Source organism: Pongo pygmaeus, chromosome 16 (genome assembly GCF_028885625.2).
Source record: "Pongo pygmaeus isolate AG05252 chromosome 16, NHGRI_mPonPyg2-v2.0_pri, whole genome shotgun sequence".
NCBI classification, from domain to species: Eukaryota; Metazoa; Chordata; class Mammalia; order Primates; family Hominidae; genus Pongo; species Pongo pygmaeus.
In genome coordinates this window covers 99,789,107-99,816,132 of record NC_072389.2, presented here as the reverse complement: position 1 = coordinate 99,816,132, position 27,026 = coordinate 99,789,107, and the positions used below count along the sequence as shown (strand labels likewise).

The window sequence follows — 27,026 nt, the reverse complement described above, 5'->3', positions numbered from 1 at the left end:
TAAACAGAATTAAGGACAAATACCGTATGATCATTTTGATATATGCAGAAACCACCATTCAATAAAATTTAGCATCCTTCATAATAAAAATCCTCAACAAACTAGGTATAGAAGAAACATAATTCAATATAATGGCAATATACAATAAATCCACAGCCAATATTATACTTAATGGGGAAAAGTTGAAAGCATTTGAGAACTAGAACAAGATAAAGTTGCTTATTTTTCCACCATTCTTATTCAACATAGTACTAGAATCCTCACCAGAACAATCAGGCAATAGAAGGAAATAAAAGGCATCCAAATTGGAAAAGAGGAAATCAAATTATCCATGTTCACTGATATGATGTTGTACAATTTAAATAATTTGGTTTTAATTGTAGATAAAATCTGAAGAATTGTAAAAACTGTTCAACGAACTTTAATGATTTAATAGATATTCTTGATCTGAATAAAAGAAGATAGTGATTATAAATTTTTATAAATGTTATATAGAAAATAACAGCAATGAGATACATTTAGAGGATAAGTTACATTCTTAAATGTTTTCATTCTTATCAGGACAGAATGAAATGCAATGAATTAGGTAATCACCACAAGTGTTTCCCCAAACCTGCAAAGTAAATGTAAGGAAAGCAGGATGAAGGAAATGGTAAAGATAATGGCAGAATTTTGAATTGTTAGATGGTTTAGGGGTGAAGCGCATAGGCTCTGAGGCAGGCTGCTTGCCTTGAAGCTCATCTTTATTGTCTGCTCTTGGGAAAATTACTTTTGCTACCTAATGGCTGCGTACCTCAGTTTCCTCATCTATAATATGGGGATGAAAATAGTACCTAGCACATAGAAATCTCTTGAAAATTATATGTTATTCTTTTTATTAGGTTAAGAGTTCTTTGAAAAAAATTATAAGAAGAGGATAAAAACACAAATATGTTTGTTGACAAATGAGAAAAAGTATAATAACATATGGAAAAATTCTTTTAATTAAAAGCATAATTTTTAAACAAAATTAATGTATCATTATCAAGAAAACAATCCTACATAGAGCAATGAAAGTTGAAAAACAGTGGAAAATTTTGTCAAAATATTATCTGTAATAAAGTTTTCCATCTGACTGCTCCTCCCTATGCTTCTCTGCTCTCATATCTGCAAAATACTGTCTTGTTTGTACATTTCCTTCACATTTGTTGCCTCACTGTCCTCACAGACATTTTGGCAGTCAGGCAAATAAGTATATTTCTCATTTTACTAAGAAGAAAGCAGAGGATCGAGAAATTAAATAATTTGTCAACTATCACACAGCTAAGAAATCTCTGAGCCTGGACTGTTTGAGATCTTAACATATTGCTTTCAGTAGAACGATACCAATTTAGACTTGAATTGTCATAAAAGGTTAAGTTTATGTTTTAAATGCTGTGTGTAAGGAAGGCAGCAAAATGCACATACCACCTTGGAAAAATCTTAGGTAAAATTTATAAGCACTTAACATGTGCAGTGTTAATTGAACTAATATGGGACAATTCAGCTACTGGAAGCTATTCAAGTTTAAATTCATCCAATAATATTTTCAGGGAGAGGGGCTGAATGGTTAACTTAGATTTCTGACAGTTACAAATTATACTTAATTGACTTAAAACTCTGATTCACTAGGCCTATCATTTCATGCTTGTTGGATAAGGTAAATTAAATAATTCTCAGTTATTTTAGACCAGTAGAAAATGTTGTAGCTGTACTCTTAAGTTGTAGTGAGAAATCAACTCAGACCTGGTGTAAAATCTGGGCTTAGGAAGATGTTCGTTATGTTTTATTCTTTTGATTTTTATGTAAGACCATTTTTGCCTTTAAAGTCTTATGTGTTTCTCATTCTCTACTTCTCAGTGTTCTGACTTGCCTAAATCAAGCAAAAGTTTCTGCATCTACAAAACCAAGCAAGCCCCAACCATGTTTACATTCTTTTCTGCATATTTCTTTGCCCAGCAGCACCTCAGCACTGAAGAGTGTTCAAGAGTAAACATCATTCTTTATATAGACTCCAAGAAGAGGTAACCCAAGCAAATATCATGTGACTAGAAGTCTTTGAAAGCTAATATTTAGTGACCTCTTGTGTTCTTCACTTTCAAAATATTTGTCTCTGGAAATAATGTGAGAACGAGTTTGTCAAGGGGAAGTCAAAGTGGACAAAACTCAATTCTCAAATATTTCCCTCTGTGGGTACCTAAGTAGGGGCTGTGAGTTGAACAGATCAAAGAGGCTACCTATAGCACCTGTGGTTCTTTTGCAAAGAACAAAGACTGTAATCTGAGATTCAAACTCTATACCTCAGTCACATTTGATAGAGGAAGAAAACCTTAGGGTTTTAGTTTGGGGAATTTTAGAGGAGATAAAATTATGTGACATCAAGACAAAAGTACACATTGCCAAATTTATATTACAGTTTTGGTATTTAAGTTCAATATTTTAAAAGTAAAAAGAAACCTTCTGATAATAATAAAAACAGATACTTGCTGTCAGACTTACTTTTTAGACAGTGAAATGTTGACTGTTGACTGTTTAAATAAAGCACAAACATTACATTTACATCAAAATTTAAATAACTTTTTAAAATGGATGATAGAATAAGTTTAATAGAACACATTCTTTAAAGCAAATTAAAGATTTGTTAAAGGATTATTAAAGTCTGCTTAGATGGTTGACAAATTCAGAATTACAACCAGATACAGACAGGTGGTCAATTATTTGAATTGCAAACTGGATTCAAACCCATTTTATATTATTATTCCTGACAATAAAGAATAAATGTTACTTACATTTTTGAGAGAAGAGTTAAAATTATCTTCCCAGACTTAATACAAGTTTAAAAATTAAAAATAAATCCAATCTAAATACACAGTTATTATTACCATTAGAAATATAAATCATTAACTAGTACTTTGTAACCCAATAATTCACAATAATTCATTCACTCAACTGATCTTTAATGAGCACATACTATATGTCAGGTTCAGTGCAAGGGGCATGGGTAGAGTGTTGAACAAAGAAGATAAAATCCATTTTCTCCTGGATTTGGGAGTCTAGTTGGGGAGGAACAAATAAGCAGAGAGCCACAAGACAGAGAGTTAAATGCTATGATGAGAGAAGGACTGAGTTTACCAAGGGGTACCCAGCCCATCCTGTAGAGTCAGAGAAGTGGCAGACTAGTGAACTGTTTGGGTCTATGGGTTGTCAGGAGGTAACCAACTGAAGGGGAAAATGTTTCCATGCTTTATGTCCTTTGGAAGAGCTAAAACCAGCCTCACCATTAAGTAAGCTCTGTGAATTAGTAAAAAGGCCTTCTCTTAGTGAGGAGCTTGGTGCTGATACACTATGGCTCTGCTTTTGACCAAGAGGCTTATTTAGATTTAAGGAAGAAGAGAGGGTGCAAAGAGAGATGTAGTAGGGTCCCCAAATGCCTTGAGTTAGAGGGATCTGTATCCTCAAAGGCTCCTCTCCGGGCATGGAAAGTAGGCTGTATTCCAGATGTTCATGTTCAAAGGGGCTTGGAGAATTCTGTCTGATTTGTAACGAGATGATGGTAACAAAGAAGCACATTTATCTTGGTCTCAGTGAAACTCAACAAAAAGAGTCTATTGAACAGGTGCAGCCAGCAACTGGGAGACGTGAAGCATTGATTGTAGGGAGAAGGTAGAAAGTTCTAGACTGTATAGAAAGGAGATTATCAAGAGCTGTACAAATACCCTTGTAACAATAACCTTAGAAGTGTTCAGTGGATTCCTCTGTCTAGCCCAGAAAAAGTCAGCCACCAAGGATCATTTAAGAGCCCTTGGGAACCCTTAGTGGGCCTGGGGAAGGAAGAGAAGATGGGACAAATCAGAGGGAAGCTGCTCAACTTTGTTCTATTTTAGTTGTGTTTTTGCTTATGCTTCATTGAGCAAAAGCTGATTTGGCTTTAAAAATTTTTGAAAGCCTCAGATGCAGTTGTCCAGGCATATCTCTTAGTCTGGTTATCTAGTAGCTGTGAATCCTTGGGGAATGTAACCTCTCTGTGCTTAGTGTTCTCTTGTGAGAATTTAGATAATAACGCCTACCTTAATGGGGTTGTTGTGAGGATTATATGAGCAAAGCCATGTAAATTGTTTCACAAAGGCCCGGAACGCTACCAGGTGTGGTTGTGTAGATTGGGCACCATAAAACTCCGCAAGGAGTCTGTCTGAAGGTGCCTTGCTGAATTCTGAAGTTTAAAATCTGCGTATCTGTATATGTTGGTTCCGGCAGGCATGTGGGAAGAAGGTGATAACTGGTACCCACTGTGAGTATGACAGGCAGACACCTGTTATAAGAGCAGAGTAAACATAGAGAAAAGATAGAAGACAGCTATAATTGGGTGGTAGGTAGTAAAATGATGGCCAGGGCACAACCCACCCACACCAATACTGAGCTAGGCAAAAAATTAACTCAGGCCTCATCAGTTGGTGTATCTGAGCCCAGCTCAAGAATGATATAGAACAGAGCTGTTCTGGCAATGTTATATACTCAGAGGCCTCAGTGCTTGCTTCTAGGTAACCTTCTGCTAATCTTCCCTTGGGGAAAGGTGTGACACCTTTTCTGCTCTTGTTTTTTTGCTGTTGTTGCCCAGGCTAGAGTGCAGTGGTGCAATTTCGTCTCACTGCAACTTCTGCCTCCCAGGTTCAAGCAATTCTCCTGCCTCAGTCTCCAGAGTAGCTGGAATTACAGGCACCTGCCACCACATCCAGTTAATTTTTGTATTTTTAGTAGAGATGAGGTTTCACCATGTTGGCCAGGCTGGTCTTGAACTCCTGACCTCAGGTGATCCACCTGCCTCGGCCTCCCAATGCACTGGGATTACAGGCGTGATCCACTGCACCCTGCTAATACGAATGATTTCCATTGAGCTTTGAAACCCTGATAGACAAGGGTTCTATGGAATTGAAAGCTGGAAGAGTGGCATTTTTGATGTTGTCGGGGAAACCCAGACATGAAAGGTGACCCTTCTGAATCCAGTGTCAGCAGGCTAGCATGGCTGTCCAGATCACAGGTATCAGGAAGCCTCTACCATCATGAGCACTTTGTGGTTTACACTGGCAGGTTACCAAGGCCACTGGTAGCAGATGCATTAGGTCTTTGCCTAATGACCTGGCTTCTTTTGCACGAATCAGCAAACTTTCTCTTGCAAAGTTTCTATTTCAACAAATTATTTCACTCCCAGAACAAGTTCACAATGAGAGTGAGGGGAAAAGATTAAAAGTAAGGAAATTTTCAACAGAGATTACACTCACAGTCTATTTTCCATGTATTCGGATTAAAGAAAATGCATTTACAATTAATCTGAGATGGTAGAAGAAGAAATAAGATATATGCGTTGCTTCAATCACAGCTCGGTTTTCCTCCTAATATTACCTTCCACTTTACTGGGCTTTCCCACAAAAAATTAGAAATGAAACATCACTCTTGTGGAGGTACTGATACTTTGAATTTGTGTGTGCCTGTGTTTAAAATGCCAACCAGCAGTGATCATTTGAAAGTAAGCGTGACCTTCTGAGATTGTAAGACCTTGAAGAGCAGAATCTTCACAAGGTTGGTCTTTAAAAAAAGAAATAATCATTTTGTTTTTGTTGCCACGAAATGACCTTAAATTTGATCCAGTTTAATACCTTTATTTAAAGATATGAAAATATAAGATCCAGGAATGGGAAGTAATTTCTGTAAAGTTCGGACATAAGACCTGCTGGAAGACAATCTTGCATGGGTATTTTGCATTTTTGCACATCTTGTGAGAAGAAACATTGAGTGTCTTCATTTTGTACTATCATTGAAAGGATGTTTGTTCAGCCTTAGAGGAAAGAGATAGTAACTTTTCACAAGCAAAGAACACACATGCTTACTCCTCATTATAAAAAATTTAGATACCTTCAGCTCAGGGTTTCTTTCCTGTGATAAGGGCAACTTATGTGCATGAAGCTATCTGGTCTTGTTTGCACTGCTGCATGGGACTTGGTGGACAAGGGAAACTGATGCAAATAATGCTGCTGCTGCTGATGCTTGCTGTGCTGTGAGTTACATAGTCTTTTGTCTCTGACCCAGGAGTCTTGTGTTTTCTATAAACATCCATGAAACTGTGTAGGCTAATTTGTTAGCTTTCAAGTAGGATAAAATCTCAGACCCTTCACAATTATTGATTGGAGTAAAGGCCTAGAGCAGGAATTCCTATTCATGACTGGCACTGTGGTGTTCACTATTTGATATGAGGTTTGCAAATTGGTGTTTTTACTGAAGAATCTTTTCTACATGAGTGAAACATGCCCACCCCCAAAACACATAGGAACATTCAAACCTCAAACAGGACATAGATTACATGATTCTATGGAGAAATTAGGATATTTTCAAAGTCATCGTAGTCTCTTAGTTTGCAAACCAAGAAAGAAATGGAAATCCTGGTGATGTTTCTAGGATTTCCTCATTGGAAATGAAGTCAGGAGCCTGTACTTCTTCCTCTTCCTTCATACCAACAGCACTGGTATACTTTATTTCTATGGAGAGAGTCTATGGTTTATTTCTCTTTTCCCCATACCTCCACCAAGAACTCATTCTCATGTATATTCAATTCAAATTCTTTTAAGGTCACTTTTTGCTAATAAGAACATATTTATCTCCTCCATTGTTCCACCTAGTAGTGTTCATTCTGGGTTTTTCTTCATTTTCATTGTTGACCCCAATGCTGCTGCCACCACCATTGCTGCCCTGAGTAAGAAATCTCCTCCTCCCGATTGCTATTCTCCTGAGCACACCTGTCATAAATCCTGTGGACTTCATTTGCCTTTGATCCGCTCTGACTTCCTGCTTGGTATTCAGAGCAGCAGAAAGGATGCCTTTCTATTTCATCACCTTCATCCTGTCTGCTCAAATAGGAACGCACCCTTTTATCAACATGCCTCACAGCTTGCCCCAACTCTGTCATTTCAGGGAAGAGATCTGACTGGTGACAGAATAAGGAAATCAGACCTGCTGGGCTGAGAAAAACAAGAGCTCCTGAGGTGATTGTAAGGATCTTCTAGGAATAATGAGAGAAGATTGGATTGTGCACAGGCGACTGTACTCCTTGGCATTCAAGAAACATCTTAGTCAGGGAACATGCACCCACCCGGGCTAATAAACACTTAAGTGTGGGTTTCAAGGACAGACAATAATTCAGGCTCTTGTACCCAAAAGCAAAATCATACTGATGATCATTAGTTTTGGAATTTCTTCCTCTCTTTCAAATCCATTTTTGAACAAGTGCATACTTTTAACTTTTCTGTATCCCCTGGCTCTCTTAAGAGACATGAACATTTAATAAACAGAGAGAAAGCTCAGGATTGCAGATGATGTTAGGGCATGGTCACAGATACCTCAAAATAGATTTTTACATGAGCCAGGAATATTCCATGGGAAACAAAGGCAGCTACTTTTTCATGTCTGGTAGTAATTTTATTCATTTTACATGTAACTTTTCTTTCCAAAAGAATATATCACTCTCCTTGCCAAAAAGAATGGACAATCCTTTTGGAGAGAAAAGTTACATGTAAAATGTGATTTTACATGTATACATTATATACACACACACACACACACACACACACACACACACACACCTTACTGCTATCTCCTTTTGCAAAAAGGAAGTTCAATAGATGTTGCTAGCCTGGACAACACCACAAGGTACAGTTCAGAGTTTTCCAGGGTATTCCTGACCAAGTATATTGAGGGACATTTTGCTTGCTCCTTAAGGGAACCCCTACTTTCTTTTTCATTCAATAGATAGAATGTTTCTGGGAAAGCATGGCAATAGAATCCCCCAAGGATTGCACACAGAAACACCCCTGAAGACACAGGCCTCCTAGAACTGCAGATTATCCTGTTGAGACCAGATCCTCTGAGATTCTCACTACAACTCAACTGCCTGAGCTGCCCATAACTTGTAGGTAGCCAACCCTGCTCCACAGGGCCACAGTTCTATGCTACATCCTTTCTTCTTCCAGTTATAACACTGTCACACACATCAGGATCATCCTGCAATATGTGCATTGATGCTTATCTAGAAGGTCCAGCCCTTCCTCTTCCCCCTGTGCCTTCCTCCCAGCAAAAGGAGTATGTAAGAATTTTGAGTTTTTGTATTACTCCTTTCTCATGCTGCTATAAAGACATATCTGAGACTGGGTAATTTATAAAGGAAAGAAAGGTTTAATGGACTCAGTTCCACATGGCTCGGGAGGCCTCACAATCATGGTGGAAGGTGAAGGAGGAGCAAAGGCATGTCTTACATGGCGGCAGGCAAGAGAGCGTGTGCAGGGGAGCTCCCCTTTATAAAACCATCAGATCTCATGAGACTTACTCACTGTCACGAGAACACCACAGGAAAGACCAGCCTCATGATTAAATTACCTCCCACTGGGTTCCTCCAACAACACATGGGGATTATGGGAGCTACAATTCAAGATGAGATTTGGGTGGGGATACAGCCAAACCACATTAGGGATGTTCCCATTCTCTGTCTTCCTATCCTCCATCTTCAACACACACAGACACACGCACGCACGCACACGCACACACACACACAGTGTGCTATTGAATTCCAGGCATTCTGAGGACGAGGCTGAGGTTATTAAGGACCCTGGTGCATAGACTGTGCTTGTGATTTATGGCTTCTCTTCCTCACGCTTCCTGGTTAAAACCTCTTATACACCATCTTACGGAATCTTCTGTTTGGAAATAAATGCAAACAGTTATGATTTATTTTATTTATTCCTCTCTTTCTAGATGAGGAATGGTTTAAGCTGCATCTCATGTGATCTCAGGGGACACAGCATCATCTCTAGAAGTTCATTTAAAGAAAGGGGATTATGTTGGAATTATCTACTTTGTTAGAGCCCTTGAGCTGGAATCCTATCATGTCACAAACAATGCTGAAAGAATGTGCAAACTTCAAGAAATTAATCCCTAAGAGATGGTCTGCATGTCATCCAGATAACCTCAAAATTTATGCCTAAGGCACCCAGGAACATGGGGCAGTATCAGTTTTTTTTTTTTTTTTTTTAATAAAGAAATTCTCCCTTGGTTTAACCCAGTCTCTTCCACCGCCAAACACCATTTCTCCTGTTCTAGACATCCTGACAGGTCTGCCTTCTCTTCTTAGAAGTCATTGAGCTTATGAAGCAGGGCCTTTTCTCTCTTTGTGCAATTCCAATTCTTCCCTTGATTACCATACCATGGGCATGAGCTCCATGCCCAGTATTCAGCGTCTGGATCCATTTGCTAGAGATTGACAATGTATCTAGTGTCAGGGAGAGGAGTTCGTCACAAAGAAACTATGCTGGAGACTTTAGATTTGATTCACAGGCAAAAGAAAGAAAAAGAGAAAGAAGAAATAAAGAAAAGAAAGAAAGAGAGAGAGAGGGAGGGAGGAAGGAAGGAAGGAAGCAAGGAAGGGAGGGAGTGGGAATCTCAACAGCAATTCTTAGAACCATTCCAAAAAAAGCCTCCTCAGATAAATTATGCACAGTTAGTCCCCTAAGTGTACACACAAGACATCTCTGTGAACTGTGCCTTTTCAGCTTCCGTCCTACTTGCATGCATGCCTGCTAATGGAAATCAATATTGCAATTAAATTGAGGAAGGGTACCTTCCCTCTAACCCTGTCAGCAATCATAGAACTTTTTTTATTCACTAGTTTTTCTTCTTGATTCCTCTTTTGTATTCATGTATAATGATGATTAAAGGGGCTTCTGCCTGTCCCGCTGATGATCATGCTTTACACTAGACTACCTTTCTTTCTTCTTATAGTTTATCCTTTAAAATCCTGTTCACTCATTATCCTTTGCATCATGTTATTCGCCCAGCAGACAATATTTTGCTTGAACACTTCTATTGATAGAAGATTCCCTGGTTCCTTACGGTGTCTTTTCACTATATTCTTAGAAAGGTTCCTATATGTTCAGCCATATTTAGACTTCCCTATATCTTATGCATATTGATTCTGATTCTACTCTTCTTGTTTCACAGGTTTATTTGTTCTGGAACCAATAGCACAGCTTTGTGTTGATTGTAGTTTTATTTCCTTCATTAGATTCAGCTACTTTTGGACCTCAGAAGATTATAACCAAGAGTCAAATGAATTTGCTCTTTGGTTTCTCCCTAATCCATGTCACTGGCAAGTTTGCTCAACGTAAAGTCAACTTATTTATTTCGTCATGAATAAAAATGCTGATCAAAGCCAGTCTGAGAGCTGAATTGGGGGTAGGTTTGGAGTTGTTCAGCATTGCTGGAATCCAGTGAGAATGAATGTTCATTACATAGAGACGCCTATAATGAGAGTTAAAGAAATATGCTAAACATAGTGGTATGACAGCATCTAAGGGAATGAGACTTCTGAGTGAGTGACCCTGGAATAATGGAAGGAAGTCTCTTTTCCATGATTTCATAAATAGTTAAGTGGAAATTATCAAAATCCGCAGCACACCAGTTAGATTCTAGGAGGCATTTGTTTGATGATTCTTAAAGCCATATTAACATAACTGAAACCTAGCACTTCCCAGAGTGTACTTAATGGATTTCAATACAAATTCTTTGCAAAAAACAAAAACAAAAAAATCAGCCAAAATTTTGGAAAGCACTGGCTTAGGCAAAGTTAAGCAGATTTCTTTCATTATTAGACTTCTTAAAGTTTAAATAGAGAGTTTTGACAAGTAAGTTTCTTAATGATGTATAATTTATGTAACATTTCTTAAATTTATTTGCTGAGCGGACTTATTTGTTTCTTAGAATGACTTGAAGGGTTATTGTTCTCTTGGGAAATTCTACACTAATCAGGGTGGGACTAGGGTGAGGCAAGTGAGGCGCTAGCACCTGCACAACGTGAGAGCAAGCACCTCCTTAAATTGCACACCCTGGGTGCTTCATGGCTTGTACTAGTCCCAAACCTGGCTCTAAACCATGGGCAGTGGCACAGGCTAGCCAGGGAGAGACTTCTGGGTTTACGCATGAAGCTATACCACAATATGTCTGCTGCAACCAGCCAGCTACTCAAACATTTCCTGAACAAATGAATTCAAACTAAAACGAAGAGGTATTCTCCCTGACTACCGGGATCAATAAACAAACTGATATCATGGAACAGAGCACTGTGAAACAGTTACCAGTCCCAGGGAAAGACTCCAAATACACGGAGAACAGCAAAGATCATGAACACTATGCCAAACACCAGGAATAAACATCCAAACACTTCTGTCCATTGCATTTTGGTACTGACGTTGCCGAGGAAAACAAAGCAGTCAAGCACCAGATGGGACAACACTTTACTTACACAGAGAAGGGACAGAGCCGGATCAGCTTCAATGGCATGTCAGTCCTCCGTGGCTGGCAGGTTCCCACCCCACAACCCCTGGCGTCCAAGTAGGGCAATTTACCTAAACACACTCTTCTCCCATCACAACAGAAGGACTCTGACCCCTACCCCCAGGAATATGAGATACAGAAAACTGGAGACATGCCTGAGGGTCATTGACATACATACTTAAGCAGAACTAAGGAATACTCATTGAGCCTGAAACAGGGAAAAATAGTCCCACACTTGGTAAGGAAGTGTTCCAGGCTCATGGCCCATTCTTATGTGGCCAAGCAGGGTCAGAAGACTGTACACATGAGACTGCTTTTCTCAGCAGATATCAACGTAGTTATTCTGTGTCTGAGCCCTTTTAATTCACCCTGTGGTGTGTGCATGAGTACATGTACACACACACCATCTAGAATATGAAACTGTAGGCTTTCCTTGGTCCAGCACAGTCATGTGTGACTCTTCCCGGCTAAATACTGATGAACTTAAAGGGAGCATGGCTCACTCCCCACCGGGCCCCTGTTATATGCCAGGACTTGAGGAATGATTAGAACCCTGAGTTCAAGCTGAGAGGCAGTTGCCCTCTTCTACAGAACATGCCCTTGGCTTCTATTTCCCCATGGATGGAAGGTAAATCCTCAACAGGGTGCCACTTCAGGATCAGGAGATCTTGTATCTGGGAGAGGCTCCACTCCACAGTTCCCCACCTCTTTTACCCCTATGTAGCATATCCATTCTTTTTCTTTCATCATCTCAAAATTTCTGTGAGTCAGGAGTTTGGACTTGACTTGGCTATATTTTCTGCTTCAGAAATTCATAAAGTTGCAATCAATGTGTTGGCTAGGGCTGAAGTCTCACCTCAAGGCTCAGCTGGGGAAAGACGCACTTCTAAGTTGACATGGTTGTTGGCAGAATTCAGTTCCTTGTAGGTTACAAGACTGATGGCCTCAGTTTGTTGCTAACTATAAGCTAGAAGCCTTCCTCAGTTCCTTGCCACACAGGCCTCTGTACAGGGCAGTGTACAACATAGAAACTTATTCCATCAAAACCAGAAAGGGAGAGAGTTTCCTAGCAATATAGACATGAAAATGTTATGTAACATAATCAAGGAAGTGACATTCTGTCATTTCTGCAATACTCTATTTGTTAGAAGCAATTCACAAGTCGTGCCCATACTCAAGGGAGGGGATCACCTAAGAATGTGAATACTGGAAGTTAGGGAGGATTGGGGATATCCTGGGGAATGTTTTCAAAGTTCAGGGAGCTTACAAATATGCCTTGGTTTATATGTTCTGCATTTGCAAGGTCTTATTTTAAGCCAGTGGTGGGTAGCTCACTAGAGCCTTCTGTGGTTTCTCCTAAGCAGGGACACACAGTTTTGTGCATGTGTATAGCCTTCTAGATGACCAGGTGTAAGTGGGATCTCAACAGGTTTCCTTTTGTCTATCTCATTTCGCTAAATCTTCCTGTTACATTTCTGGCTGGTATGCTGTTCTGTTAAATCTCCCAACTAGGATGGACCTGAGGCTTATGTTATCCTTCCCTGTTTATGTTATGTTCGCCACTCGTAGCTTTCTTGTTTTCAACAAGAGGATTTTCCACTATCTGCTCCAATGCTGCAAGTTCTCCTCTGGCAGGGAGCAGAGCTTCCAGGCATTATGATCTGTCCTGCCTGTCTGGATAGAACTTCTGCTCCATACTATTGGTGAGTGGGGGTGCAGAGATGGGAAAAATTCCTAGCTAAAATGCCACAGTAGATTTTCTTAGATAAGTGCTTCTAAATTTTGTTATATGTTCTTTGGTCAATTCCCAAAGTCTTTAAATAGTAATTTTTGGCAAATTGTTTCAGTTTTAACATTGCTTTATGCAACAGTTTGTCAAATTCATCACTCAGCCATTCAGAAATTCCTGTCTCCAGACCTACAGAATCAGAAACCACATTTTAAAAATAGTTTCATGTGATTTGTATACATAATAAGCTTGAGAAACAGTAGTCTGGGTAATTTTCAGAAATTCTAAATGAGAAGCATTCAAATATGTACTGATATCCAAGATCCTCAGTTTGGAGGTTTCAGTACTATTTATTGTGGCATTAAGAGAAATTGAAAACACAATGCTTGTTTCTAGAATGTTAAATAGAAAAGTGTAACTATTTTCCCCATATATTAGAAAAAAATACTGTGCATATTACACTTATCCCAAATATACAAAAATAATAATTTATAGTTATTAGTGGGATATAGAGGAGTATAATCCTATCACCATAGGGGATAAAGTACATCAGCTCGTAGTCCAATGCAGTATCTTGAAAATGAAAACAATAGCACTGTAACTATGGGAGTACAATAAGAACTGAACTGATTAAATGTTTACCCAATTCATTAGAAAATTCTATTGACTCTACCTTTAAAAGCCATCTTGAATTTGTGGATACAATTGGTGTATCCATTCAGTTGCCACTTGGTTGGATACACCTGAAAGGCAATATGGTGGAGCCAATCAAATTACAATTGACCTTCGAACAGGATGGGTATTAGGGGTGCCAACACCCCTTGTAATTGATAGTCCGTGTATACTTTTTTACTTCCTCAAAACTTAACTACTAATAGCCTCCTGTTGACTGAAAGCCTTATGGATAACATAAACAGTTCATTAACACATATTTTGTATTTTATATGTATCACATACTGTATTCTTTAAAAAAAGTAAGCTAGAGAAAAAATGTCATTAACGAAATTATAAAAAAGAGAAAATATATTTACTCTTCATTAAGTGGAAGTGGATCATCATAAAGGTCTTCATCTTTGTCTTTACACTGAGTAGGCTGAGGAGGAGGAGGAAGCGGGGGGTTGGTTTTACTGTTTCAGGGGTGGCGGAAGCAGAGGGAAATCTACATGCAAGTGGATCTGTGTAGTTCAAACACATGTTCTTCAAGGGTCAACTGTAGTTGACATCGAATCACCTTTATTCTTTCTAGCTTTGAGCAAGTTAGTAACTTCTCCATGTTTGTGTCCTCATTTATATAATGAGGGTAAAAGTATTTCATTTATAGGAAGCTGTGAGAATTAAATGAGTTAATATGTAAAAGGTTAAAAACAGGGTCTAGCCCTCAGTAACACTACGTAGGCATTTGCTTTTATTACTCTCCAGTGTTACCACCATAGTCTGAGCCACTTCGATTTATTGTCTGTATTATTTAACAGCACACTGTCTACCTGGCCTTTCTGCTTCTACTTTTGCTTCCTTAGGGTCTATTATCCACCCTGTTTACATGGTGATGCTTTAAAAAATGTATAGGCCGGGCGTGGTGGCTCTCGCCTGTGATCCCAGCACTTCGGGAGGCCGAGACGAACGACTCACTTGCGGTCAGGAGTTCGAGAGCAGTCCGGCCAACATGGTGAAACCCCGTCTCTACTAAAAATACAAAAATTAGCTGGGCGTGGTGGCTCTCGCCTGTGATCCCAGCACTTCGGGAGGCCGAGACGAACGACTCACTTGAGGTCAGGAGTTCGAGAGCAGTCCGGCCAACATGGTGAAACCCCGTCTCTACTAAAAATACAAAAATTAGCTGGGTGTGGTGGCGCACGCCTGTAACCCCAGCTACTTGGGAGGCTGAGGTGGGAGAATTGCTTCAACCCGTGAGGTGGAGGTTGCAGTGAGCCGAGATCTTGCCATTGCACTCCAGCCTGGGCAGACAGAGTGAAATTCTGTCTCAAAAAAAAAAAAAAAAAAAAATGTATGTAACTTTTTTTACTTTCTGGTGGCTGCAACGTACTAGAGCTGGCCAGCGCTGACGTAGGAGAGAGCCAGTGGTGCTCATCTCTTACTAACTCCGCCTCCAGTGACTTCACTTTAGTATATTGAAATTGGCTATGGTAGGATATACACACCATGGAGTTTGGCAAATGCTACAAATCACTTTCTTTTCCCTGGAAAGCTGTTTTTAAAACATTTACCAGCATACCACTAACTGATAGCCTCCAAAATTTTCACAACACTTCCAATAAGGTCTGAATTCCATCCTCTGTCCTACAAGGCCCTGAATGTTCTGAACCCTGCCTACGTCTCAAACTTCATTTCCTTTCTCTTTGCCTTGCTAAGTGCTCTCTAGTAAAACAGTTCTTGATCCCATCCCATCCCAGGGCCTGAAAGCCTCCTCCTCATTCTCAGGGATTTCTTTTTTTTCAAGTTTCTGCTCAAATATCATATCCTTTGAAAAGTCTTTCCTGACCATTGTACCTCTGTCACTCTCTCTCTCCCTATTCTTTGTTTTTCTTTATAACCCTTATAATTCTTTTATTATATTACCTATGTAAACATTTACTTACTACCCATTAGAATATAAGCATGGTGGTTCACCCCCATAATCCCAGAACTTGGAGAGGCTAAGGTGGGTGGATAGCTTGTGCTCAGGAGTTCCAGACCAGCCTGGGCAACATGGTGAAACCCTTTTTCTACGAAAACACCAAATATTAGCCTGGTATTGTGACTTGTGTCTGCAGTCCCAGCTACGTGGAAGGCTGAGGTGGGAGAATTCCCTGAACCCAGGAGGCCGAGGCTGCACTGAGCCGAGATCATGCCGCTGCACTCCAGCCTGAGGGATGGAGTGAGACCTTGTCTCAAAAAAAAAGAAAATTGTAAGATCAAGTACTTCATCTGTTTGTTCACTCTTCACTATGGATTACTCACTGTTCAGAGGAGTCCCTGTTGCATGGAAGTTACCCGATAAATCATCATTAAATAAATGAATAAATTAGTGCTTCAGTATAAATGTATGACTGTTTAACCCCTAGCACACTAGGAGAATATTTCCCGTTACTCTCACCAACAATAGTAAGCTTTTAATGTTTGCATGAGCAACAGAAAATGCTAAATGGCACTTACCATGGGCTGGGTACTGTTATAGGTGCTACATATATGAAAACTTATTTCATCCTTACAACAATCCTTTTACTGATGACAAAACAGAGAGGCTGAATAACTTGCCCGTGGACCACGGAGCTTAAGCCCATGTTCTTAACCATTTTACTTTACAACTTCATTATTCCATTAAAAATGCTACCTATGACCAGGAATGGTGGCTCACGCCTGTAGTCCCAGCACTTTTGGAGGATCACTTGAGGTCAGGAGTTCGAGACCAACCTGGCCAACATGGTGAAACCCCATCCCTACTAAAAATACAAAAAATAGCTCGGTATGGTGGCAGGCTCCTCTAATCCCAGATACTCAGGAGGCTGAGGCAGGAGAACCCTTGAACCTGGGAGGCGGAGGTTTCAGTGAGCTGAGATAGTGCCATTGCACTCCAGCCTGGGCGACAAGAGCGAAACTCCTGTCTCAAAAAAATGCTACCTATTGTTATTTTATTTTGCATTGCTTCTACTACTGGTGTGTGTGTGTGTGTGTGTGTGTGTAAGAGACTTTTGTATATTTAATGACCATTTGTATATTTTAATATAAAATACAACTGCAGGTTCTTTGCCCTTCATTTTTTTCCAACATAAGTTGGGATTTTGATCTTCCCCTGATTTATTCATAAGAATCTTTTATATTTATATTTCAGGGCTTCTAAATCTTTGTCAATGGCAATTTTTCTTGACAAATAAAACAATTTTTATATAGTCAAATCGAGCAATTTTTTTTTCTTTTAAACTTTCGGGCTTTAATGATATGTTAGCAAATGCTTCCCTATGATTTAATTTTTATGTGATAATTTCATTTTAAAAATAATCCTTGGCCTTTAAAAAATATATAATGTGACTTTTAATCAGACTAACTATCCCAGTAGTCTCCACCATGGCTGTACATTAGCATCTCCCATGTGTCTGAGTCAGATCCTGAACCAACTGAATCAGAATTTCTGGAGTTAGATCCTGCATATCTTTACATTTCAGATGTGAACCCCAATGATATATCTTTCTTTCTGATGTTTCTTTTTTGTCTACTAGTAAAATAATCACCCAATCAGGGATATGATGTACTTTGACCTTTCTTCGCCTGACAATACATATTAAGTTTTGTTAGCAGCATTATTGCGGTGTTGTAAAAGTTGTCTGGAAGTTTTCTTCTTCTGCTACCTCCTGGAACAATTTAATTTGTAAAATGATTTCTTTTATTTTTATTCATCTCTACATTTAAAAATATCTCTTGTGTTAATTCCGGCAATTTGTATTTCTATATAGAAATTATCTCCATTAAAACTTTAAAATATAGTTCCACATTTTTTGATTCCCCCAGTATTTTTGGTTTTCAGTTAGAGCTCTAGCAAGTCTATATAGAATACACTGAGGATGGTGATCTGATGGGGTTACGGTAGGAGCTATTCTTAGACTTGTATGGAGCTCTGTTTGCATAGCATTTTATCTGAATTTCAAGAAATATCCATTGTCTGTGTCAAATATTAATATTCCAGAGATGTACACAAAGCAGATTTTCATGTATTCACGGTCTCTTTTCAAGGATATGGCTTCCCCTATAACTCCTAGATAGGATCTGGAAAGGAATACAATTCTAGTCCTTTAATAGCATTAAAAGTAGGAAGAAAGATGTTTCAAAGTGAATGAGTCATGTAATGCTTGCCATTGTTTTTACCCTCACTTTCTATAATATGTACCATAAATCTCTATTTCACTTTGAGATAGATTGTGTCTTCTATACATTCTTTCCTGAATAAAGAAATGCCTGTCTTATTAGCACTGATTGGCTCTTTGTGTTGTTGAACCTTTACAAAAAAGAAAAAAAAAAGGCGGCTTTTTAAAATAGAGAAAATACAGAGTATCTGTAAGACTCCTTTCAACTATTATTTATATGCAAATAAATATCTACAATTACTCCTGCCAGATAGAAGGTGAAAAGTGTTAACAAGCATAGGAGCATAAAACTCAGGTTTTCTATGCGGAAGTTAGGATAATCTGATCCTGGGAAGACTGAGTGATACTATTAATCAGATGTGATGAAAGTGCAAACCAATTGCAATGAGCTACACAATTTGTGCAAGATAGAATAGCAAATTATATATCTGATAGGAAGTTAATATCATATATATATGGTATTTTTATATATATATATATATATATATATCTCAAACAACTCAGTAGCAAAAATAAAATAAAATAACCCCAATTTAAAAATTGGCTAAGGACCTGAATAGACATTCCTCAAAAGAAGACATGCAAATGGCCAGCAGGTATATAAAAAGGTGCTCCACATCACTAATCATCGGAGAAACATAAATCAAAACCACACCTGTTAGACAGGGGTTATCAAAAAGACAAAGACAAAAGATAAGTATTGGTGAGGATGTGGAGGAAAAGGAACCCTAGTACACTGTTGGTGGGACTATTAATTAGCATAGTCAATATAGAAAACAGTATGGAGGTTCCTCACAAAATTAAAACTAGAACTACCACGTGATCCAGCAGTCCCAATTCTGGGTATATATCCAAAGGAAATAAAATCGGTATGTCAAAGATATACCTACACTCCTGTGTTCATGGCAGCATTATTTACAAAATACAGAGGCAACATAAATGTCCAGAAGTAGATGAATGGATAAAGAAATTGCGGTATTCTGTGTGTGCGTGTGTGTTTGTGTACTGATTAACCTCAAAATAAAAAAGGGAATCTTGCCATTTGCAATAACATGGATGAACCTGGAGGACATTATGCTAAGTGAAATAAGCCACAAACAGAAAGGCAAATACTACATGATCTCACTTATATGTAGAATCTAAAAAAGTCAAACTTATAAAAGCAGAGAATAGAATTGTGGTTGCTGGGGTGTGGGAGAAGGGGTAAGTGATGGAAGTGTTGGTCAAATGGTACAAAGATTCAGTTACTAGAGATGAATAAGTTATGGAGGTCTAATGTACAGCACGGCATCTCGAGTTAACAATACTGTATTGCATACTTGAAATTTGCTAAGAAAGTTATCTTAAGTGTCTTCACCACTAAAGGAAAAAAAACTATTTGAGATAGATAGATGTGTTAATTTGCTTGATGTGGTAATTGTTTCACAATATGTACATATATCAAAGCATCACGTTGTATACTTAAATATATACAATTTTTGTTTCTAGAGTATACATCAATAAAGCTGAAAGAAACATAAAACATAGAATACTCAGTATTGTAACTTTCCATGGCATTAGTGCATGATTCTTTCTTCTCACTGAGGCTCTAGTATCACCCCTTCCCATGTCATATGTTCACGGATGCCATGATGTCTTCTTTTATCCTCCCAGAGTTGTAAGACATGTGGTTTTCTTCACTTTAGTATTTATAAATAGAAAGCTTTTTGAAGTACATGGTTTTCCTCTATCGATTATGGAGTATAATATGAGGATTGACCGTAGCACTCATCCTCACCCGTACTTATCTTTTGTCTTTTTGATAACATCTAGGTATTTCTAGTGCCTAGCAAAGGAGAAAAGAATGAGTAATCCAAATAAATGTAATCATTTTTGTTTTTGTAGGATACAGGTTGTTATTATGTACGTGACTTTAGCTATTTAACAAGGATACCTTCAGTGTCTCTAATTATCCATCTCTCATTAAATAGACTCAGCCAATGATGATTAAAAATAACACCACCACCCATAAGAGTAGCTACCTCAGTTTTCATAATAATTGAAGAGTAAAAATTACCTAGAATGGTGTCCCCAAACAGGAGGTGGTTCTGACTAAATTATGTCACAATTAGTAGTGAAATATATCCATAAAAATTGATATGGGAGACTATGTAATAACATGAAAAGATGCTCACAATATGTAGTATAAGGGGAAGAAGGATGAAGTACTACATATTCTTTCAGTGTTATAAAAACACAAGAGAAAAAGAGAGAATAAGACCAAACCATAAATAACAACATGAAGAACAACTACTAACACGCTAAATTACCTCCAAGTGTCAGGATTGAGGGTAAGCTTTGAATTTATTTTTACTTAACATGTACCTGTTTTCTAAATTTCTAACTAGACATATTTCCTTTTAAAGAAAAGAGTTCTTGTGAGCACTTCTAATGGTTTTCCTCTGCCTTCAGTTTTCATCAGATTGATGACATCACATTCTCCTTCTCGTTGTCTTTTGTAGTTCCTTTCAATTTACTAGCTCACCAGCACACCCAGTCAGCAAACATTCATTGAACTCTTTGTAATCTGTGTATGCAAGAAATGGAGCTATGTTTAGATGATGTATAGGGAAATTAGACATAATCTCAAACTTCAAGGGGGTCACTATTCATGCCGTGGTGCAGACTAGTAGTTAAACATAGCTCTACATTGAGTGTTCATGAAAGAGACCATATGCTTAGAGTACAGGGCAAGGGCCTGGGTGTGTGTCAATAAGCAGGAATCAGGACTTGCTTTATTAGAATTGTGCCTAAAATGAAAAGGAACACATGCAGGGTCCTCCTATGCAGGGTCTCCGTGGTATACTATAGGGACAATGGGGTATCTATGCATCCACCTTAGAGAAAATGCTTTACTCACTTTAGCGTGATGGAATCTTTTGCTTAAATGGCACTGTGATATTGTTGGGTGTTACCAGAGTTTTGCTGTATGGTGGTCCTTCTGCTGATCTTTGCCTTTTTGGGGGAGGAAGGGCTGTTTTCACCACAGCTTAGCCCCATCAAATTAAAGGGAAATAAACATATGTATAGAATGAACCCGGAAGAGGATTTGTGAATTCTTAATTTTAGAAATACATACTTTGTAGGATAGAGTTAGTAAAAACATAAAAAGGAGAGAATTCATTTGAAACAGTCAGAATTATTTCTTGTACTTTAAAGCACAAATGTAACCCTTTAACAGTCTTATGAGATGTCATATAATCTGTTTCAGACTTAATTAAAACATGAAGTGATATATCTTTTTGATAATGCTACAAGTTACCTTTCCCCACAATAGTTTCAGTCTTTACTTTTCTGATCATGCTAATATAGTAAATCCCTGAAATATCTACTCCATTTTTAAGTTTGGGTTGATTTCTTATCAATGCTTGGCAAATACCTCTTTTCTATTGCCTGCTTTTCTGTGAGACCAACCTTGAAGAACATGTAGATCTTTCTATGAAAGTGGTTGATCAGAATTCTGCATCTTTGTAAGTTCACTTGTTTCACCTTTATACCATATGTAGATTGTCATTAAAAGACGTTAATAAATTTGATGACTGTTGGATGTGCTTTCTGGTTGATGTGAAAAATAATACTGTTAAGGAATGTGAATGTTCATCGATGAGTATTTATTAAAGTCTCAGACCTACCAAGCCTTTAGCTTAAGAGGTCAATCTTGGCCGCAAAAGTTGAAGAGAATCTGATTTGCTTACAACTAACAATATTTTATTATTGCATCAGTATAACAGGTACTAGGAAACTGGCATACTCACATGCTACACAGTATTTTGTGCTTTAAAAATCTCTGACATGGTTTTCTTATTTTCATCATTTTTTTGGTGTCTAGAAAAATGTGAATGTGTGCTTTCTGCTGCAAACTTAAGGTGTGTTTAACTGAGCTATCTTTCTTAAAATAGAAGGTGGCTATTTTCCTTCATTTAGTGTTTTGTAGTATACAAACAGTTTCCTGAACTGCCAGCCCTCGAAATGTTACATTTGACAGAAGCCAAAAGAACGTGCTCCGAAATCAATATCCAGGTAATTGGGCACTTACATTTGAAATACACAAGCACAGCTATGATGGCCATGGTGAGGGAGGATAACATGCTATTAAAGGTGACAGGTGCTGGGGCCACACTTGGGTCCAAGTCTTACTTCTCTCACGACTGGCCATGTACTTGGGGAAAAATCCTCTATCCTCTGTAAGAGTCCATTTTCTCATCAGTGACATAGACATTATGAATATTATCTCACTGTGATTGTGAAGATTAAATGATATGCCTATATATAATGCTTGTAGCCTAGAGCCAGGCACATTGTCAATAGCCTTGATAACAGCTGGCAAATATTGTTTTATAAAGGAAACTGTGTAGTAAGTAGTTCTGCAGCTCTATCTTATTTTATTCTGGTTCTGCCCCTTACAAGTTTGTATGCTTTGGGGCATGTCACTTCACCTTATTGCTCTTTAATTTCTTGTTAAAAAGATGTAGATACCTAAGCTTAACTAGCCTACCTCCATTTCCAGGTTTACTTGCAAGCTCCTATCAAATCTGGGTGAAAAGTGACTTTCTTAAAAAGATCCAGAGGCTGGGAGCCGAGGTAGACATGGAGACGCATTGCCCTGGTTCTGTCCCAGCTGCTCAGCCACCAGTGTTGTAGTTACCTGACAGCTGAGGCCTTGCTATTCTCAGTTGTCCCTGGTCAATGACCCAGCAAGTTGGGGATAGCCAGGGACAGATCCTTTGCAGGTGATTCCCAACCAATGCATGAGGAAAAAGACTGAAAAGAAGTAACTATTGTGGGGAAAGGTAACTTGTAGCATTATCAAAAAGATATATCACTTTATGTTTAAATTAAGTCTGAAACATAGATTATATGATATCTCATAATGATGCAAGGGGCCGTCCAATTCCATTTCTGCCCCTGAGGAAATTTCAATCTTTGCTTGAAGATGCTTCAAGGCTGGTGGAGACCTGCCCAATACTCTGACAGCCCCACCTGCCCAATCCTGCTTCCATCCTTTTCTTTTCACAGGTATCCTTCCCCAGTAAACCTTTCTCACACCTACTTTCGTCTCGGTTCTGTGTCGTGGAGAACTCCACCTCAGACAGGAGCCAAGAGTAAAATAAATCAAGAACATCCAGCCATCATCAGAATCAGGCAGGGTGACCAGGTAGACCTTGAGAAGCATTGAGGCAAAGAGGTTCCAGCTAGACCTGAGGGGAATGGCCCAGCACCAAGGCTCAGCTGAGGCTGTGTAGAGGGGGGGATGAGCATTAAAGCACCTAACTAATGTAAAACTGCCCTGTGAACTCCTAAAGCACTGTTCAAATGGCAGCAATTTTTCATCTGTGTGGCAATGCATTGTTTTGTACCTTGCAGCATTAGGGCACCTACCTAATAAGGTTTCTGGGGTGTTGGGCACTGACTGCAGTCTTCTTTCTATTGGCAAAGTTGGTGTTATTTTAAAAAGCAGTCCTATACTCAGAGGGCTGAGGCAGAGTTAATAGGACAGCAATAAAATTCAGGATATGTGGAATGAACATAGGACCTTTGAGGCCAATGAAGTTCAGGATTTTTCTCTGGGCTGCCAGCTCCAGATTCTTACCTTAAGGGAAAACATGCTTCTGTTGAGGATTTTGATGACCTGCATTTATGCAGCATAAGATAAGAATATGGAATTGTCAGAACTTGCTTTCAATAATCCCAGCTCTCTGTATTGGACCTTTATAAGGAAGTTTGTTGTTGAAAAATAACTGGATAAATTGTTAATTACAGCGCAAGAATGGAATGGACTTATGGCATTCAGCACACATTCTAATGGACATTTGGTAAAGGGTATACGGGGAAAAATGCACTGCTATGTTCATTGCTTTTGTGCCCTTAGGATGGAGGTATTCTCTTTAAGCTACATAACTATCTTGGCTTCACTGTATCTGTAATAATAAATTCACCTGCACTTTTTTTTTTTTTTTTTGGCCAGGATTCCTTTATATGACCAAATTTTATAGAACTTCTTGGTTTAAATGTGTAACAGGACAAATTAGCTGTAAAGGTGTGCCACATATTCACGGTGCTGTGTTTTCCACTATAAAGATATACCTCAACACTTTCCACTAAGCACCTAAAACATACAGAAATGTTCAAGCGATGAGGGCAAAGAAAATCTGTATTTTCAATCTTGAGAAGTGTGGAAAACATGATGAAATGGTAAAAACTATTGTGTTTTCTAGTTAGAAACATAGAAGTTGTAAAATTTGGTTTCTTTACTAACATTGGGTATATGGAATTTAGAAGTATAACTATGTTTCAATATATTGTTGTTTATTGAAGTATAGGTTTTCCAAGTGAACTAACTTTTCATTAGGTTTCATGTTTGTTACGCCGGAAGCCTCAGTCATATTCTGAGAATCAAAACTGAATTGTAGAGGCTGGGCACAGGGGCTCACGCCTGTAATCCCAGCACTTTGGGAGGCCAAAGTGGGTGGATCACCTGAGGTCAGGAGTTCAAGACCAGCCTGGCCAATATGGCAAAACCCGTCTCTGCTAAAAATACAAAAATTAGCCAGGCGTGGTGGCACGTGTCTGTAATCCCACCTACTCAGGAGGCTGAGGCAGGAGAATCGCTTGAACCCAGGAGGTGAAGGGTCCAGTGAGCCGAGATCACGCCATTGCACTCCAGCCTGAGTGACAAAGTGAGACTCTATCTCAAAAAAACAAAAAACAAAAACAAACAAACAAACAAACTGAATTGTAGAATATGTCTGGGGTATCGTAGTTTAAGTAAGAGTAAAGTACTCTGAGCTCTGACCTTTTCTCTTCAGTGTTGTGTAGCTGTGTAAAACACCTTTGAGTAACAAAATAAAGTTTAAAAAAGAAGGAAAAGTATATAAACTTAAGCCACCTTTGCCTAATCCGCTTGATTTTTTAGCTATTGCTATCAAAGTTCTTGTTTGATGCATCTTTGCAATTTTTATCGATTTCTGATGTACAGTGTTTTATTTTATAGAGGCAAGGTACACAGAAGCTTTCTGTGAGGGGAGACACCTGGAATCAAGTTCTATACCAATGGATTCTGTGACCTGGGCCCATCCCTGAAGCTGAGAACTCTTGGTCTCCTTATGTTCAAATGGAGGCGCTACATCTAGATAGGCTGAAAAAGTCTCTCTTACTCTAACCTTTAATTATCTACTCTTTCCCATGCTTGTTATTTCTTAATTTTGCACTTTCCAAACACAAATAAAATTTTTGCATGAAACAGAAACTGGAGGTCTCTGAGGTAAACTAGAAAAGGAGGCTTGGCGTGGTGGCTCATGCCTGTAATCCCAGCACTTTGGGAGGCCAAGGCAGGGGGATCACAAGGTCAGGAGTTCAAGACCATCCTGGCTAACACAGTGAAACCCCATCTCTACTAAAAATACAAAAAAAATTAGCCAGGCGTAGGTGGTGCATGCCTGCAGTCCCAGCTACTCGGGAGGCTGAGGCAGAAGAATGGCGTAAAACCCAGGAGGTGGAGCTTGCGGTGAGCCAAGATCGCGCCACTGCACTCTAGCCCGGGAGACAGAGTGAGACTCCGTCTCAAAAAAAAAAAAAAAAAAAAGAAAAAAAACTAGAAAAGGAACCCAAGACAATATTAGGTAAAATCTCTGCTATCCTCGGCCAGGTGCTTTCCTGGGTAGACCCCTTAGAAGTGTCTAACAGTTGTTAACCTTTGAAAGTAACTTTCACAGCATCAGATCCTGAGAGGTCCTGCCTGTTCACAGTCCCTTCAAAGGTGGTGGAAGTGGAGGCTCACTTTCATTACTCTGTGCCTTGAATCCAAGAGATTTGCAGCAGTATGAATTTTCTGACAGCAAAATTATTCTCTTTTCCTAATAGGCTTTTTACTTGGTTTTGCTTTGTACTTGTAAGAAGAGATGCACTTGGATTAGCTGGGTCATTTGGGAAAGAATGTCTGCCAGATGTACACTGTATAATTCAGATATTGTTATTACTGAAGACATACCATTTTTTTCATCTTCAGGAAGTTTGACAGTTGAATCCAAACACATCTTCATTGATTGCAGTGTTTGTTATATTTCCAGATACTTTAAGAATCCCAATTATTACTGTTTCATGAAGAAAGTTTTTTTTTCTTTAGTAAGCACCTGCCCTCCCCCAGACAATGTGACTCTTTCCCAAGGAGTTCCTATAGAGTTTGAGTGATGGTGTACGCTCAGCTTGTTATTTTCTTGCCCGTTCTTGAAGACAACTGCTAGGAAAAGCATCCAATAGAAGATCACAAACCAGAAAAAAATTGGATTTTTTTTCTGGTTTCTCAAGTGAAAAATTCAGTACTCCCCAAAGACCAAAATTTGTTCTGCTTTTGATATTAAAAAGAATATTTTTTTCTGTTCATCTTCTACCTTGGGATTATATTAATCTAGTGCCATATATAATTTTACAATTACATGGGGCCATGGTATGATTAATATATATGACATAAATATGTATTATGGAACTTGCATGAATACCAAAGAAGAAGGACACTGACTCACTGCGGGATATTTGGGAAGTAGCTAGCTGACCTCTTGGAGACTCAAATCCCTCATCTGTGTAGGAGGCACTACTGCCCTCACAACGTTCCTGTAAGAACCAAACGAGGGAATGCATGTGGATTGCAGCATAGCACAGTGCCTGGCAAATAGTACACTCAACAAATTACATGACAATTTATTTTCTCATGGAGGAACATGTTTTCAATTTCTGAATCATATTAACCACTTTAAATAATGTTTTATAACCTAACTTAATAAATGCTTGTAAGAGGGGAAGAAAAGTTTGACACAATATATTGCTCTGAGAATTTTCCTCTTTATTCTGGGAAACTACACATGTTCATGACCAACTGATGAGTAGATTTGGTACAGGTCATTGGAAATGCCTTCCCCCTCCCCCCCATTCTTGGTAAAGAACACAAGGTTGTGTATTAAGAGACATTTTAAACTGCTTCCTTCTTTTCTTTTTAAGCATCTCAAAGGCAGGTCGTCTAGATT

General features: G+C 38.7%; 1 long non-coding RNA gene across 1 annotated transcript in view; it reads left to right on the top strand.

Annotated features, from left to right (window-relative positions):
- Positions 1-4,993: 4,993 nt before the first annotated feature.
- The window catches only part of LOC134738246 (uncharacterized), a 205,247-nt gene continuing 183,214 nt past the window's right edge, over positions 4,994-27,026 (top strand). Inside the window, exon 1 of the long non-coding RNA XR_010123849.1 lies at positions 4,994-5,053. This is a non-coding gene — a long non-coding RNA (uncharacterized LOC134738246). The remainder of the gene's footprint in view (positions 5,054-27,026) is intronic.